Genomic DNA, 16,211 nt, shown 5'->3' on the forward strand with positions numbered 1-16,211 from the left:
ACTGAATCCCGTCTCTGCTGCTGATTTGCTTCGGGGCCTTGAAATACTTAACCCTTCCAACTTCATTTCCTCATTTACAAAAAGGGGTATAAGAGTAGTAATTATCTCACATGGAATTGGGGGCAGTAGACAGATTGGGAGTCGATTTGGGGGACATTGAGATGAGTTATGCTGGGGGAAATATGGGCAAAATATGTTGTATGAAATTCTCAAAGAATTAATAAAAATATTATACTCTTGTTTTGTTGTTATTGTTTTGAGACAGGGTTTCTCTGTGTAGCCTTGGCTGTCCTGGACTTGTTTTGTGGACCAGGCTGGCCTCAAACTCACAGAGGTCCGCCTGCCTCTGCCTGTCTGAGTGCTGGAATTAAAGACATGTGCCACCACGTCCAGCCTAAATATTATACTCTTAAAAAAGAGAACTTGTCTCAAAGCCTTGTTGTTGTAAAGGCAGATGAATGAATGAGCATGCAACTTTCGGAATGGAGGTTGGCCCGGGAAAGGCCCCTGTAAAATGTTTCTCTTTTCAGTTTTTCCCAGCATAGTATTTTTATTGATTATTTGGGAATTTCACACAATGCACCCCGATCACACTCACCACGCCTGCAACCCTGCACCCTCCCCAAGGGAATTATCCCTTATTGTTTTTGGTGTTTGCACCTGAGGACACAGGTCCCAGTTTCCAGTCATGGCTGGCCCAGACATTACCTCAGAATCGCAGAAATCGCAGACACCGCAGAGCCCCTTGGTGGCTAGAAAGATGCTTGGATTCCTGGTCTCTTCCCTGCTTCAGCTTCCGTCATTATGCTTCAGCTAGTTGTTCGGCAGCTGTGCTTTCACTTGTGCCAGCTCTCTGTGGACACTCAGCTGTGGATCCTACCCTTGGCTCAAGGCTCAGTTCTTTGAGCTCTAGGGGGCCAGGGTGCCGGTGCCTCCCTTTGCTGCACTCTATGGCTACCCTGATGGCTTCTGGGATTTGGTGGGTTCGGGCCCTGGACTGTGGGATGCATCCAGTGTGATGATTCCCATATGATACTGAGTGTTCTTTCTGGGAGACGTCTCTTTTCTTCTGGCTGGTCATGGTATGAAAGCTCTATGGATTAGGAGGTTGACCTCTGATCCTGGATTCAGACTGATCTGAATTCAAGTCCAAGCTCAACTGGGCAAATTCCTCAACAGTTCAGAGTCTCTTAATGAACAGTTTATAAGCATGTTAAGGGTTCGTGTGTGTGTGTGTGTGTGTGTGTGCTGGATGTTGAACCTGGGGTCTCCACAGACAAGGCAAGTGCCCTACAATTGTACCGTAGCCTCAAATTAGCTGTTCTAGGTAACAGACACAGGGAACCAGGCTCCCAGGAGAGACTCACTAAACACCTGTTTTTAAAAGTTGCTTATCTGCTGGGCGTAGTGGCAGAGGCGGGTGGATCCCTGTGAGTTCAAGGCCAGCCTGGTCCACAGAATGAGTTCAGGGCAACCCAGGCTGTTACACAGAGAAACCCTGGCTCAAAAAACCCGAAATAAATAAATCAGGTTGCTTATCCTATTTACTCTTACTGTATTTTCCTTTCCTGTGAGCTGGGGGAGGGGCTTAGCCGCCCCCCTCCCCCAATGGGCACCCTTTGCAGGACTGCTAGCTGGTGACGCCACTTGGAAGTATTAGATGCCAGCAGTGGATTTGTGTTGAGCTGCTCCCAGAAATGAAGCGATGCAGGCTTGTAATAAAGACTAGCTAGCTCCCTTCCCTGGCTGTGGCTGTGCCACGTGGTCAGCCTTGCCTCCGATGCTCCGTGGATCTTGACTTTTTTGGTTTCCTCTAGTGTGTTCCTGAAAGGTCGGCCGCTGGCCCTGTAAACTTCTAAAGCTCCACAGCAGAGGCAGCAGCAGTAGTTAGCTATGCCCTCTCCCTCTGAAAGCAAGCGAGCCTAGGTCTACAAGACGTCAGGTGGCTCTTGTCTGTCCCTCCAAGTAAGAGCTGAACTTCCTGAGTAAAGAGAACCCGGCCCCTGAGACCCACTATGGATGAGGTCCCCACGTATTGCGTGAGGTATTACACTAAGAAATCACTGAGGCTGGGAATCAGGTTCGGTTGTCAAGGGTATGATTAGCATTAACACACACACACACACACACATGCACACACTCAGCAACCATGAAATGCAAATATAGCAGGCATTCTGCATTTTGGGGGTCAGCCATAAGCAGGAGGGTAGGAAAGCAGTGGTGGTGACAGGTTCTCTTCTAGGAGAGGGCTAAACAGGGACAGCATGGTCAGAGCCAGGGCCCACTTGTGAAACGAACCAGATTTTCTTTTCTTTTTTTTTTTTTTTTTTTTTTTTTTTTTTTTTTTTTTTTTTTTTTTTTGCTGAGGGCCGGTTTTAGTAAGCACAGCAGCTGGAGTCCGAGGCTGGGAGCCATCAAGGGCTGGGGATTGTTTCTCTCCTTTCCTGCTTTCGAGCTCACGCCTGACAGAGGCCTCCACATCCCACTGTCCTCAGAGAATGGCGCTCTGCACGCAGCCCACATTTGCTTGCTCTTTGAAGTGCCTTCTGAGAAAGGGAGCGCTGAGGGGGACGGAGGCACAAAAGTATACTGGGTGAAGTGCCTAAAGTATAACCTAATCTGGGCCAAATGTAGCCCACAGGATCCTAAAAATGAGACACGTGGGCACCTCCAGCCTCTAATTACACGGCGAGGATGACGCAGATGGCTGCAGCCCAGGCCGAGAGCGCACAGAGCATCCTGCTTCTTAGGGGAGGCAGGGACCGGTCCCTCTGGAGAGGAGAGGAGCATGTGTGTCTCTACCTGCCTACTGGGGAGTTTTTTGTTGTTGTTTTTGTTTTCTTAAATAAGATTTTTAAAGCGCGCAAAATGGCCTGTGTTTTATAAAATGAAACCAAAACAAAGGAGCTTCTCACGGCTAGACGTTAGGGAGAATGCAAATTAAAAGCGGAGTAAGAGCCTGTGCGCTCTGGTCTTGTAGCCTCGGCAGTAACAGGAAGACTAAGGAAGGAAGGTCACTTCGGCCAGAAGTTCAAGGGCCAATCTAGCTGACTCCACGTCTCAGAACTGAACCGGGTTCCATGGTGAGGTGATGGCTAAGTCGGAAGCTCCCGAGTTTGGATCCTCAAAGCCCTTGTGAAATCCAGGCACAGCAGCCTGTCATCCCGGCCCTGGGGAAGCGGAAAGAGGAGACGCCGGGGCTTTTGATCCAGCCAATCGGGCTAAATCGCTGAGCTCCACACTCCAGTGAGAGACCCTGCCCAAAAAGTAAGGTGGAGCGGATGAGAGGGCTCGGCAAGCGAAAGTAATCGCCTGCACGCCTGACAAGTTCGATCCCTGGAATCCACTTCATGGAAGGTGAGAACCGTCTCCATCAAGTTGACGCTGGCCCACTCCTTCAATCCCAGCCCTCAGGAGGCAGAAGCAGGATCTCCGAGTTTGAGGCCTACCTGGTCTACAGAGGAGGTTCCAAGACAGCCAGGGTGGTTATACAGAGAAACCCTGTCTTGAATTGAGATACCGTTCACTTCCCTGTCTGGAATGACTAATGCTAAAAATATAAGGTAACCTTCATTGAGGAAACTTCTGTTTGCAACAGATGGAGACCATCACAGAAAACCACAACCGATCAAAATGCAGAATTGTGGCGCTCAGTCCCAATGAACATGTCTACAAAACACGCCTACACCTAAGGCGCAGGGACCACTGTGGAAGAGGGGACAGAAAGAAAGATCATTTGCTGCGAAATCGTCTCCTAAGAATGCCGAAGCTACCCCACGAGATCTCAGTAACGTGACTGCTCAACCATGAGCTAAACAAGGACAACACCGATCCACGTGCTGAAGTAATCTGGGGTGGGGAGCCCACAGGTCTTGATCCTACGTGGAACAAAACACAGGCAACTAAGGAATGCTAAGAGCAGCAGAGAGGATCTTTCCCAGAAAGATGCACACCAACCAGCTAGCCAATACCAAATGTCCCACCCTGAAAACGTGTGCCGGCTAGTGTCAACTGACCCGGGGTAGAGCCATCAGGGAGGAGGGAACCTCAGCTAAGAAAATAATCTCCCTGAGGTTGGGCTGTAGGCAAGCCAGGAGGGTATTTTCTTGGTGATTTATGGGTGTTGTCATCCCTGGGCTGGGGGTCCTGAGTTCCATAAGAAAGCAGGCTGAGCAAGCCAAGGGGAGTGAGCCAGTAAACAGCGCTGCTCCTTGGCCTCTGCATCAGCTCCTGCCTGCAGGTTCCTCCCGTTTGAATTCCTGCCTTCCTTCAGCCGATGGACTGAGAAGTGGAAAGTGGGAGCCAAATAAACCCTTTCTTTGCCAGCTTGTGTGTTTGGTCGTGGTGTAATTATCATCACAGTAATAGAAACTCTAATTAAGACAACATGCATGCGAGAAACATTACACAGGCTGAGCAGATTGTACTTAAAAAGATATATGCATATCCATTATGCATTCAATAACAATAAAGAGGCCATGAATTCGAAAGAAAGCAAGGAGGGATACATGAGAGGGTTTGGAGGTAGGAAAGGGGAGGGAGAAGTGATGTAATTATATTATAATCTCTGAAAAGGTAATTTTTGAAAAAATATAATGACAAAAATCTAAAGACTTTATCTCCATCAAGGATGTGGATTGACAGAAGGAAGCATTAAGTGTGGGAAATGCAAACTGTCTATCAAAGGGTTAAGTAAGACAAAACTCCATTAAAAAAATTGTAAAGAAGCCACTTGGCAGAAAGTCAAATTCATCCAGGGTCAGCACTTCTTGAAATCAAAATATGTGCTCGAGTTTCCTTTCTCCCTGGAAACTGCACCAATCTGTGTTAGCCAATCCCGTAAGAATGTGTGGCTGAACTGTGACCACTCAAGAGTGAGGCCCAGGATCCCACTGGAATGAAAACCCAGTGACACCCCGGGGGATGTGTGTGCTGGCTAGTTTTATATCAACCTGACACCAGCAGTAGTCATCCGAGAAGAGGGACCCTCAACTGAGAAAATGCCTCCATAAAGCTGGGCTGCGGGCAAGCCTGTGGAGCATTTTCTTAGTGACTGATGAGGGAGGGCCCAGCCCGTCGTGAGCGAGGCCGTCCCTGAGCTGGTGGTCCTGAGTTCTCTAAGAAAGCAGGCTGAGCGAGCCTTGGGGAGCAAGCCAGTAAGCAGCACCCCTCCATGGCCCCTCCAGGTTTTCTTCTCTGCTTGAGTTCTTGTTGTGACTTCCTTCAGCGATGAACAGTGATATGGAAGAGTAAGCCTTCTCTTCTCCCCAAGTTGCTCTTCATCATAGCGTTTCATCACAGCGATAGCAACTCTTTAACTGAGCGTGCTTGCTTGCTTGCTTGATTTAGCCTGGCTCCTTTTGCAGAAGTAAAGCTTTTGCCTTGCTGAAATACTTTGAATTGTGTGGTCACCTTCTTGAGACCTCGGACCTGTTTCTTACAATATTCACTTCAGAAACGTAAATATATATATATATATATATATCTGACCCTCCCTTAACATAGGACTCAGCCATCCCCCTCCACTGAGTAAGCCAAGAGTTCACCAGCTGTAAATGAATCTACTGAGCCAGTCTCTCCAGCCCTGTAAACTGGGTTTCCAAACCATCCCAAGGGAGCTGGCAAGATGGCTCGGTGGGGAAGGGCACTCGCTGCCAAGGTTTGTGACCTGGCTTTGATCCCCAGGACCCACATGCCGGGAGGGGAACAGAGTTGTTCTCTGTCCCCACACACACACAACGATATAGCACACCCTCCCCAACCTCCACCCCTGCACACAAACAAACAAATAAATAAGAGTGTGATTTTCTAAACTCAGGGGCTGGAGGGACGGCTCGGAACTTAGGAAGTCCTGGGTTCCGTTCCCAGCACCCATGAGGTAGCTCACAACCACCTCTGACTGTGGCTCAAGGGAATCTGATGCCCTCTTCCGGCTTCCCTAGACACTAGGAACACATGTACTACCCAGGAGCACATGCAGGGAACACATTCACAACGCATAGAATGTAGATCTGAAAAAAGCAAAAGCCCTGCAAAGCACTGTTCTTAGTAGAATGCTGTCACCTGTGTTGATGTGGGGTAATTTCTGTCATTTACCATATGTCAGCCACTGTGCATCTGAAACGTATGCTAGGTTTTTTTATTTTTATTTTTATTTTTATTTTTATTTATGCTGGTAGTTTTATTTTATACAAATAAGTGTATAGCTGCTCGAGTGAGCATTAGATTAATAACAAAACAAAACGCCGTGACTAAGCTGGGCACGGTGGTGCAGGCATGTAATCCCAGCACTCGGGGAGGCGGAGGCAGGTGGATCTCCGTGAGCTTGAAGTCAGCCTGGTCTGTAAAGCCAGAAAACAAAGCCAGTCCAGGATAGCCAAGGCTACACAGAGAACCCCTGTCTCAAAAAACCAAAAAAAAATAAATAAATAAATAAATAAATAAAAGAGAGAGAAAAAAGAAGAATTAAAAAAAAAAAATTCAGATGTATGAGTTTGAGGCCAATCTAGCCTACATGGCTTTCAGAGGCTAAAAAATTTACTCTAGCTCAAGGAGGCAGGGAGTGGTACAACTGGGATTTGAACCCAGGTCAATTTGAGCACAGTCAACTCACAAGTATTTAGTCAGTGTCCCACCTGAGCACCAGTGGCACCTCGGGCTGGGGACTGTCTTGTGCACTATTGGCTCAACTGTCTCCCTCTCCTGTGCCCACCAGAGCCCCTCAGGGCCCTCCCATGGCAGCACACAACTCTCTGTAACCCCAAGATCTGACACCCTCATGCAGACACACATTCAGACAAACCACCAGTGCACATAAGACAAAAACAAATGGACTGTTGAAAACAAAACAACACAAACAAGGTTGCTGGAGAGATGGCTCAGGGTTAAGAGCCCTGGCTGTTCTTCCAAAGGTCCTGAGCTCAATTCCCAGCAGCCACATGGTGGCTCATAAGCATCTATAATGAGATCTGGTGCCCTCTTCTTGCCTGCAGGCACACATACAGGCAGAATACTGTATAAATAATACAAAAATCTTTTTAAAAAAATACCAAGAGCAGAACAAAAATATGGCCTATTTGGGTAGTTGGGACACTGTTAATGGGGCCTCCTGGGACGGGGTGAGTCCTTAAGGTCGATTCATTCTGCACAAGGCCAGGACCTATGTGCACAGTCAGAGGTGAAGCACGAACCGTAATGTCCCATGAGCATGCCATGTCAAAGTACTTTTTCCTCTCATGGTCTTCCTGGGATATTGCTGTCAGAGAGGGCTCATTGCCTAGGACAGTGCTAGGTCACCTTTGGGAACTGCTTCCGTTCCCTGTCCTCCACCGGAAGCCAGTCTTTCTCTCTGAAACCATCACCCAAGGATGGTGAACAAGGTGGGTGATCAAACTAGATATGAAAAGAAGATATGACCATGAAATAATAAGATTGCCCTTCCTGTGAAGTTCATTCAATGATTAATGTAGGCTTGGCAGTTCCTTTCAAGGGACCAGGTCATCCTGGCTCTAGCTGCCAGCCAGCCACTCAGAGCTTGCTATGTGCCTATAGTCAGCAATGTCACTTCATCAGATTGTGACAAGAAGTAGGAAGCCTCTTGCTATTATAAGAATTAACCCAAAGTGATCAGCAGTAAACTATAAAACTCTCAGAAGAAAACAGTCGTTGTGACTCAGGATGAGGCAATGTTGTCTTAGGTATAAACTCAAAACTTAATCAATTAAAACTTTATAAGTTGGGTGTTATAAGAGTTAAAGGTGTTTGTGCTTTTTTTTTTCTTTCTGTTTTTCAAGACTGTTTCTGTATCGCTTTGGCTGTCCTGGAACTTGCTCTGTAGACCAGGCTGGCCTCGAACTCATAGAGATCCACCTGCCTCTGCCTCCCAAGTGCTGGGATTAAAAGCACTTGCCACCATCACCCAGCGTGTGTGTGCTTCGAAAGACATTGCCAAGAATGTAGAAAGACAACCCACAGAATAGGAAAAGGGACAACTCACGTATCTGATAAAGGATTAAATTCAGAATATATTAAAGATTTTTGCTACTCAACAATACTAGGACAAATAGCCCAATTAAAAAAATAGTATAAAGCTGAAAGGTGGTGTCACATGTCTTTAATCCCAGCACTCGGGAGGCAGAGGCAGGAGGATCTGTATGAGTTTGAGGCAAATCTAGTCTACAGAATGAGTCTCAGGATAGACAGGACTACATAGTGAGACCCTGTCTCAAAACAAAATAAAACAATCAAAAACCCCAAACCAAGAAACAAACCAGCAGAACACAAACTAAAATGAACAACAAAAAGAAGAAATAAAAGAGACCAATAAGGACACGAAAAGATACCCAGTTATCTTTTTAAAAATTACATTTATTTTAGTGTGTGTGTGTGTGTGTGTGTGTGTGTGTACCATGGCACAAGTGTGCAGGTCAGAGGACAATCTGAGGGAGTTGGCTTCTCTCTTTCCACCATGTGGGTCCTGGGAATTGAACTCAGGTCATCAGGCTTGGCAGCAAGCGCCTTTTTTCTCTGTGGTCAACATCTTTGGGCCACTGTGAACAAGCAAATGAAAGCTATAAAGCTCACAACAATGATGAAATTGGCTTAGTGTTTGCATATAACCTCTGTACATCCTCTAGGGTGTTGATACTGATATAAAGTAAGCGCCGGGTAAATTACCTTGTGGTGTTTGCACATGCTCGTTACAGACACAAGTAGTTGATTTTAAAGTAAAGGTTTCACTGTGACATTTTCATATGTGCTTGTTGCTGCTGTCGTCCTCTTCCTTTCCCTGTTCTCTCCTCTTGCTGCAGTCTTCTGGACTCTTTTATCCCCCTCCCCACACCCCAGCACCCTTCCTTAGGCTCTATGTCACCTGTATTCTATTGCTGTCTTCCCACCCCTAAAACCTCTTTTCCCTCTCTTGGTCCTCCTAGTGTCATGACCCACTCCCAAAATATATACAGTTATGTAAAAATTAAAATCTAGGAGTAACATGTGAGAGATAGTATGTGGTATTTCTGAATCAGTATTATTTTATCACTTTGCCTGATAAAATTTTGATTTAATCCACAATCCCGAAAATGAAACACAAAACAAGTTGTTGTTGTTTTTTTTTTTTTTCCTGAGACAGTCTCATGTAGCCCATGATGACCCTGAACTCACTACAAGGCTGAGTATAACCTCGAACTCCTGATCCTCTTGCTCCTACCAAACGAATATTAGGTTGGTAGACGTATGCCACCCCCGGTTTTTATGTGCAGCTGGGGACTGAACCCGGGTCCTTGTACGTACTAGGTAAGCACTCTACAGCTAAGACACATTCCCAGCCTTCAGACACAATTTTTTAAAATGTTTTGATCCAGCCTTCGCATACCCGAGGGCCAACGGAACACACAGGTCCAAGTATGGGAGCAAAGCAGTGTAAGGAACTAATTTTTTCACACTAGCAACCATACGGACTGTGAGTGGCATGAGTCTCTCTGCCCCATCTACTCGTGTTATTTCTTCCTCCACCTCCCCTTCCTTTTAGATTTCTGACGCAGTGTCTCATGTCCCTCAGGTGAGCCTCACGCTCACTCTGTAGTCCAGGATGGCCTTGATTCCAGGTTTGCTCTACCTCGCCCAGCTCTCCTCCTGTCACATGAAGAAGTGGCCGGGGTCGGTGGACAGGGAGAGGCAGGTGTGGGTCTATTGATTGAGTGCTTGTCTACCACGTGCCAAACCTGGGGTTCATCTCCAGCACTCCACAAGCAAGGCGCCCTGTGCCGTGATCCCTAAACCAGGGAGGTAGAGGCAGGAGAGTCAGGAGTTCAAGGTAATAGCAACCTCGAAAGTTTGAGACTGGCCTGAGATTCACAGGACCTGTCTCGAAAAATAATTAAAAGATATATTTTAATTTATACACTTGACTTACATTTTTAGTGAAAACTTATTCTTTTTATATGAAGTTACATAATTTTATATAAAACCTTATTTGTGTGTGTGTAACACATATGTGAAGCTTAGAGGGCAGCTTTCGGGAGTTAATTTTTCATTCCATCATGGCTTCCAGGGATGGACTCAGGTTGTCCGCATGGCAAGTACTTTTACTTGTTTCTGGAAGGTCCGAGTCTTCCTATATCCAGATGGATGTATCACTTCCTTCACAGCACTGCTCATTTGCCTCTGGGCACGTCAGATTCGCTATCTAAAATAGACCTCATCTTCTGGAGATTTCTCCACCAGTTACCAAACTAGGAACCATCCTGGTTTCCCTACCCAGGTAGTCTTAGTTTACTCTTGTAGCTGTGATAAAACATGGACAAAAACCAACCTGGGCCGGAAAGGGTTTATTTCAGTCAGGTTATATGTGAACTTCCTTTAGCCTGTCACTAAGGGAAGCTAGGTTAGGAACTCAAGGCCAGAACCCAAAGCAGAGTTGAGAGAATTCTTCTTGCTAGCGTTCCTTCGTTACCTTCCTTTGGCTTACTTAGTTTCCTTTCTCATGTAGTCTGGGCTCATTTGTCTAGGAATGACAGTGCCCACATGTTGTAGTAAATGATAAAGATGAGTGTTGGGCTATATGTTATTTATTATTAGTCCTATAATTATTGTGGCAGTATTATCTAACCTGATATCACAAATAATAAGACACCTGTTAGATTTTATAACTGCCTTATTTACCTGGGGCTGGGCAGATATTTCACCTACGCTGTCTCAATAACCTCACCATCCACCTCCCAGCCCCATCCAATGCCATCGTCCTTAACCATCTTTATCTGGGCTACCTTCCATCCATAATCTTATCAGTACTTGCTTTTATTCTTCATCTGGGCCTTTCCACACCATTCTTGGAGTCCTTACTCCTCACCCATGTGGTTCCTTCTCTACCTGATCCATCGCTCGTGGCATCCTTCTTCCTCCTCTCTTCCCCTTTGTCTGTTTCCCGTGATTCTCCTGTCCTCTAAAGGCCGGGAACCTTAGCCGTGCCTACCCCATTCTGCCCTGCCCAGGTATAGGCTGTTTAATCAGCCAATCGGGTATGTCTTAGGCAGGTTTACACACCAAGGACAGGTATATCGGGGAGTAACCGGATCTTGAGGGCCAGCATCAGAACAACCCCAACACCGACAGTTGACGGGTTTCTCCAATATCAACTAGCATGTCTCACAGACATGGCCACAGGCATCTGATCCGAGCCATTTTTCAGCTGAGGTTCCCTCTTCTCATATAACTTTTGTTTTGCATCAAGCTGACAGCTGAAGCTGACCGTGACATTCTTGTCCTCTTTGACACGTGTCCTACTTGAGTTTCCTGCTGCCATGACAAACGCCAGGGCCAAAAGCAAGCTAGAGAAGAAAGAATTTATTTGGCTTATAGGCTGTCATCTGTCTTCCAGGGACACCAAGGCAGGAACTCAAGTGAGAAGTGGAGCAGAGACCACAGAAAAATTATGGTTACTGGCCTGTTCTTCATGCCGTGCTTGGCCTGATTTCTATTTAACTCAGAACTACCTGCCCCGGGGTGAGGGCAGCACCTTCAGTAAGCTGGGCCATCCCACACCAATCATTAATCAAGCAAATGCCCTGCAGACATGTCCACAGGCCAGTCAAATGGAGGTGATTTCTCAGTTCCGATTCCCTCCTCCCTGATGACCCCAGTTTGTGTCAAGTTGACAAAAACTAACCAGCACAACACATGAACATGTCACCTTAAACCGTAACCTCTCCTTTCTTGTTTGTCCCCAAGATCTCATCTTAATATTGTAATATAAAATATAATGCAACTTTAAAAATCTTATAGTTCTTGGCTATGCAGGGAAACCCTGTCTCTAAGAACAAACAAACAAACAGAAAATGTTCTAGTTCTTTAAAAGCTCCAGTGCTTGCCCTGTGATGGTGGCATGTGTCTTGCTCTGAGCACTTGGGAGGCAGAGGCAGGTGGATCACTGTGAGTGGAAGGCCAGCTTGGTCTACAGAGCGAGTTCCAGGACAGCCAGGGCTACACTGAGAGACATTTGAAAAACCCCCACTAAAAACAAAACAAAACAAAATCTCTCTTTAAAACTCTCAGTCTCTTAACTGTAGGCTAAAAAAATAAAGTTAAATATGTTCACGTCAAAACAAAACAAAACAGAATATAGTTAGAGTCAAATCAACGCAAACCCAAGTTCCAACAGAGTAAATAAAGTGCCGTAGCTCAATGTCCAGCTCCTTGGACTTACTCATGATCTTCAAAAGGCTTGGGAGCTTCACTCCTCCAGCTCTGCCATCCACGACTCACAGCTGTCCCATCCATCGGCTCAGGTAGCTTTCATGCCACAAGTGTCACTGTCCTTGGGCGTCATCCAACAGCCTTGGAATTTCCAGCATCCTGGGGTCCCCACTGCAACTGAGGCTGTATCTTTACCATCAGTCTCTTCTGACTTCTCAGAATGCTGTGAGCCTTTTACGCCGTCCAAACCAGAACATGGCAGACGCACACATTGCCAAGTTCAGCCTCCAGCTTGAGAGGCACGCTTGACATCCTCTGGACCACGCCTTCCCTGTACTGACTCTGAGGAAATACTTTCCCTCAACTGTGTTGTTTTTTTTCGAGACAACGGTTTCTCTGTGTAGCCCTGGCTGTCCTGCACTCATTTTGTAGACTAGGCTGGCCTTGAACTCATGGAGAAGTGACTGTCTCTGCCTCCGGAGTGCTGGGATTAAAGGCATGTGCCACCATGCCCGGCTCAGCCTGGATGATTTTTTTTTCAGCTTCAGCTAACCTGCATCCATTGTCCCAGGAAAAAGCGAGGCTTCATTTCCAAAGATTGGTAACTGGAAATACAGCACGAACAGCCCCGCAGAGTCCTCGCTTCCTTCTGAGAGTTCACAAGCCAGGCCTCCTCTGTCTGTGTGCCCTTCTCTCATCATTCCTAGCTCTGAAACTTCCACAACGACTCCTTAAGCTCTGAGCCCTCAACGGTTCTAGCCCAAAGTTCCAAATACTTGCACAATCCTTTCCAAAACGACATGCTGAGATCTAGCAAATGCCACACCAATTTCCGGGTATCCACGCCTGTCTTTGTTTTGTGTTGCCAAAAGCAACTTGAGGGATGAAAAGGTTTATTTGACTCGTAGCTTATAGCCCCTTATTGAAGGAAGCTAAGGTAGAGGAGCTCATGGCAGGAACCTGGACACAGAAATTGAAATGGAGGCCGTGGAGGAATGCTGCTTGCTCTTTCCGCTGGCTTGCTCAGCTGCCTTCCTTACGAAGCCTAGGCCAGCACTCCCACAGGGAGCTGGTCCCTTGTACATCATCAATTAGTGATCAAGAAAATGCCTCAAAAGACGTGCAGTTCTTCAGTTGAGGTTTCCTCTTCCTGGGCGACTCTAGATTCGTGTCAAGTTGACAGTTGAAGTTAACTATGACGCTGTCAGTTTCCCTTAACTTTTAAAATCATTCTGTGATCCATCCTTCCTTTTTTCTCTTTACCATGCCCCCCCCGACAGCCTGGCTTCTGTGAGGCAGTGTCATCTCAAGCTTCCAAGTGCTTCTGTTTCTGGATGGCAGATCATGCCCCTGGACACTGACACAGCAGGTTCTGGGCAACTCCACTACAGTCTTTAGCAGGGGACAGGCCCATTGCTGACCTACATACGACTGTATTCAGAGACTTCATTACCCTTCTTAAACTGGGTGCTGGTGGCGCTCGCTTTACCCAACACTAGGGAGGCAAAGGTAGGTGGATCTCTGTGAGTTCAAGGCCAGCCTGGTTGACAAAGCAAGTTCTGTCTCAAAATATAAAAACCAACCAAACAAAAAACCCAAACAACAACAAAAAAACCTCACCAGTATAAACAAACAAACAAATACATAGATTTTGCCCTTCTTTACTGAGTGAACTTGGGAACATGCCTTAGTTCCTCTCAGCCCCTTCCTCGTCTTTAACAAGTAAAATATTTCCTTTAAATGAGATTATACAAGTCAAACACCCAGCCTAGGCAAGTAAGGATTTAAGAGATTGTTTCTATTTGAGCCCTCATCATCTTTCTCCCAGACTCACCACTGATCCTCGCCACCCCTTATAAAGCTGTCATCCGGCCGATTATCTCTGTCTCAGAACACAGTGTCTGCAGCTCTCAGCTTCCTTGCTACATTTTCTTCCTTGTGTCTGGTCTAGTTATATTGAGGGTTTAGCCCTTTGATTGTCTTCTCCCTCCCACTCCCTCCCTGCAGGCTCGACTTCTAAGTTTTCTCCAGAGGCTCCCTGAGTGAGAAGACCCTGTCATTCAGGGGACTTGAGTCTGTGTCCCCGGACCATAGTCATGCATATGTGACTTGGAATAAGCTACTTTTTAACTTTAAACAGTCACTGTTTTATTATTTGTTTCATTCTTCCTTTCCTGTTAGAGTCAGATCACTATTTTGCATCAACACTTTAACTAGATCAGTGTCTGTTCCTCTTGCTGGCACCAGTGATTTTCCTCCCTACAACTCTTGCTGCCTCCCTTTCCCATGAAACCTTGACTTTGATTCAATGTGACTGTTCGCACCTCCTATATGATATCTGAGCCTCAGGGTGCAGCTGTAGAGAGCAATACACAAAGACAGCTCCAAAGCACTGCCATTCAGAGTCCTCAAAGCTCCCATTAATTTTTTCTTTCTTTTCTCTGTCTTTCTGTCTCTCTGTCTCTGTCTCTCTATGTGTGTGTTTGTGTGTATGAGAGAGACACACACAGAGAGAGACAGAGACAGAGAGAGAGACTCAAAGGATAGCTTTGAGTCTCATACTTCGGAGCACCTCTTTGGAGACCCATGAAATGGTGCTTATATTTAGTACTATCAGTGTGTCGAAAAGGATGACCTTGAAGTAGCAGTGATCCTCCTGCCTCCACCTCTTACTGGCCAGCAGCTCACCAAATGGGCTGCCACATCCCAGGAACTGCCCATCATTCCCTTCTCAACACTGGGCTTCAAGCATAGCATTTTTATTTTATTTTATTTTATTTTTTTGACACAGGATTTCTCTGTGTATCCCTGGTTGTCCTGGAACCCACTCTGTGGACCAAGCTAGCTTTGAACTGAGAGATCCAGCTGCCTCTGCTTCCCGAGTGCTGGAATTAAAGGTGCACCCCACTATGTCTGGCCACACGTGGTATTTTTATGTGTGTTCCTGATACTGAACACAGGTCTGCATGCTTGTGAGTTGAGCACTTCACCAACTGAGGCACTGAAGTTTCCTTTGTGTTTGTTTGACTCCGCTTATGTTAAATCTTGTTCAATCTCCAGAAAAACTCCGTCGTATTATCTCCGCTTCCTCTTGAGAGGTAACCTTCTCACCAAGAGGTGAAGCAGACTTTCCCATTGCCTGCCTCCCCTTCCGCAGACACCACGCCCCATCATCCCACTGTTGCTTTTTCTATGGGAACTTGTGTCCTATTTGTTTTAATTAATCAGTTGATTAATTGATTGCCTTATGGTGGATTGAACCTAGGGACCTGGGCTTTCTAGGCAAGCACTCTTCCCCGAGCTAACCCAGCACTCCCCCTTTTATATATTTGGGCAGGATATATATTTGCATGGTGAGTGTGTGAGTGTGTGTGTGTGTGTGTGTATGTGTGTGTGCGTGAATGTGTGCATGTTTTTTGTTGCTGTTTTTTTTTTTATTTTGAGATTTTTAAAAAAGTTTTATCTATTTCATGTATATGAGTGTTCTGGTTTCATACACACCAGAAGAGGAAATTGGATTCCTTTACAGATAGTTGTGAGGTACTGTGTAGTTGCTGGGAATTGAACTCAGGACCTCTGGAAGAATAGCCAGTGCTCTTAACCTCTGAGTCATCTCTCCAGCCCTGGTTCTTGTATGTTTGTTTTTTGTTTTGTTTTGTTTTTTGAGACAGGGTTTCTCTGTGTAGACCTGGCTATCCTGTAACTCCCTTTGTTGACCAGGCTGGCCTCAAACTCAGAGATCTGCCTGCTTCTGCCTCCTGAGTGCTGGGACTAAGTCACCTTGTTTTTTGAGGCAAGGTCTCTCGCTGAAGCAGGAGCTGCTACTGGACTAGGCTGGCCGGCCTGTGAGCTTTGGGGATCTGCTTGCTTCACCTCTTATCCTGAGGGCTAGGGTTGCATATGTGTGCCACTGGGCTTTGGTATTTGCAGAGGCACTGGGGACCCAAACGTGGGCCCCCGTGCCTGTGAACCAAGCGCTTTACTCACAGAGCTATCTCCTCTACTCCTAGTTCTTTATA

This window comes from Meriones unguiculatus, chromosome 17 (assembly GCF_030254825.1).
Source record: "Meriones unguiculatus strain TT.TT164.6M chromosome 17, Bangor_MerUng_6.1, whole genome shotgun sequence".
NCBI classification, from domain to species: Eukaryota; Metazoa; Chordata; class Mammalia; order Rodentia; family Muridae; genus Meriones; species Meriones unguiculatus.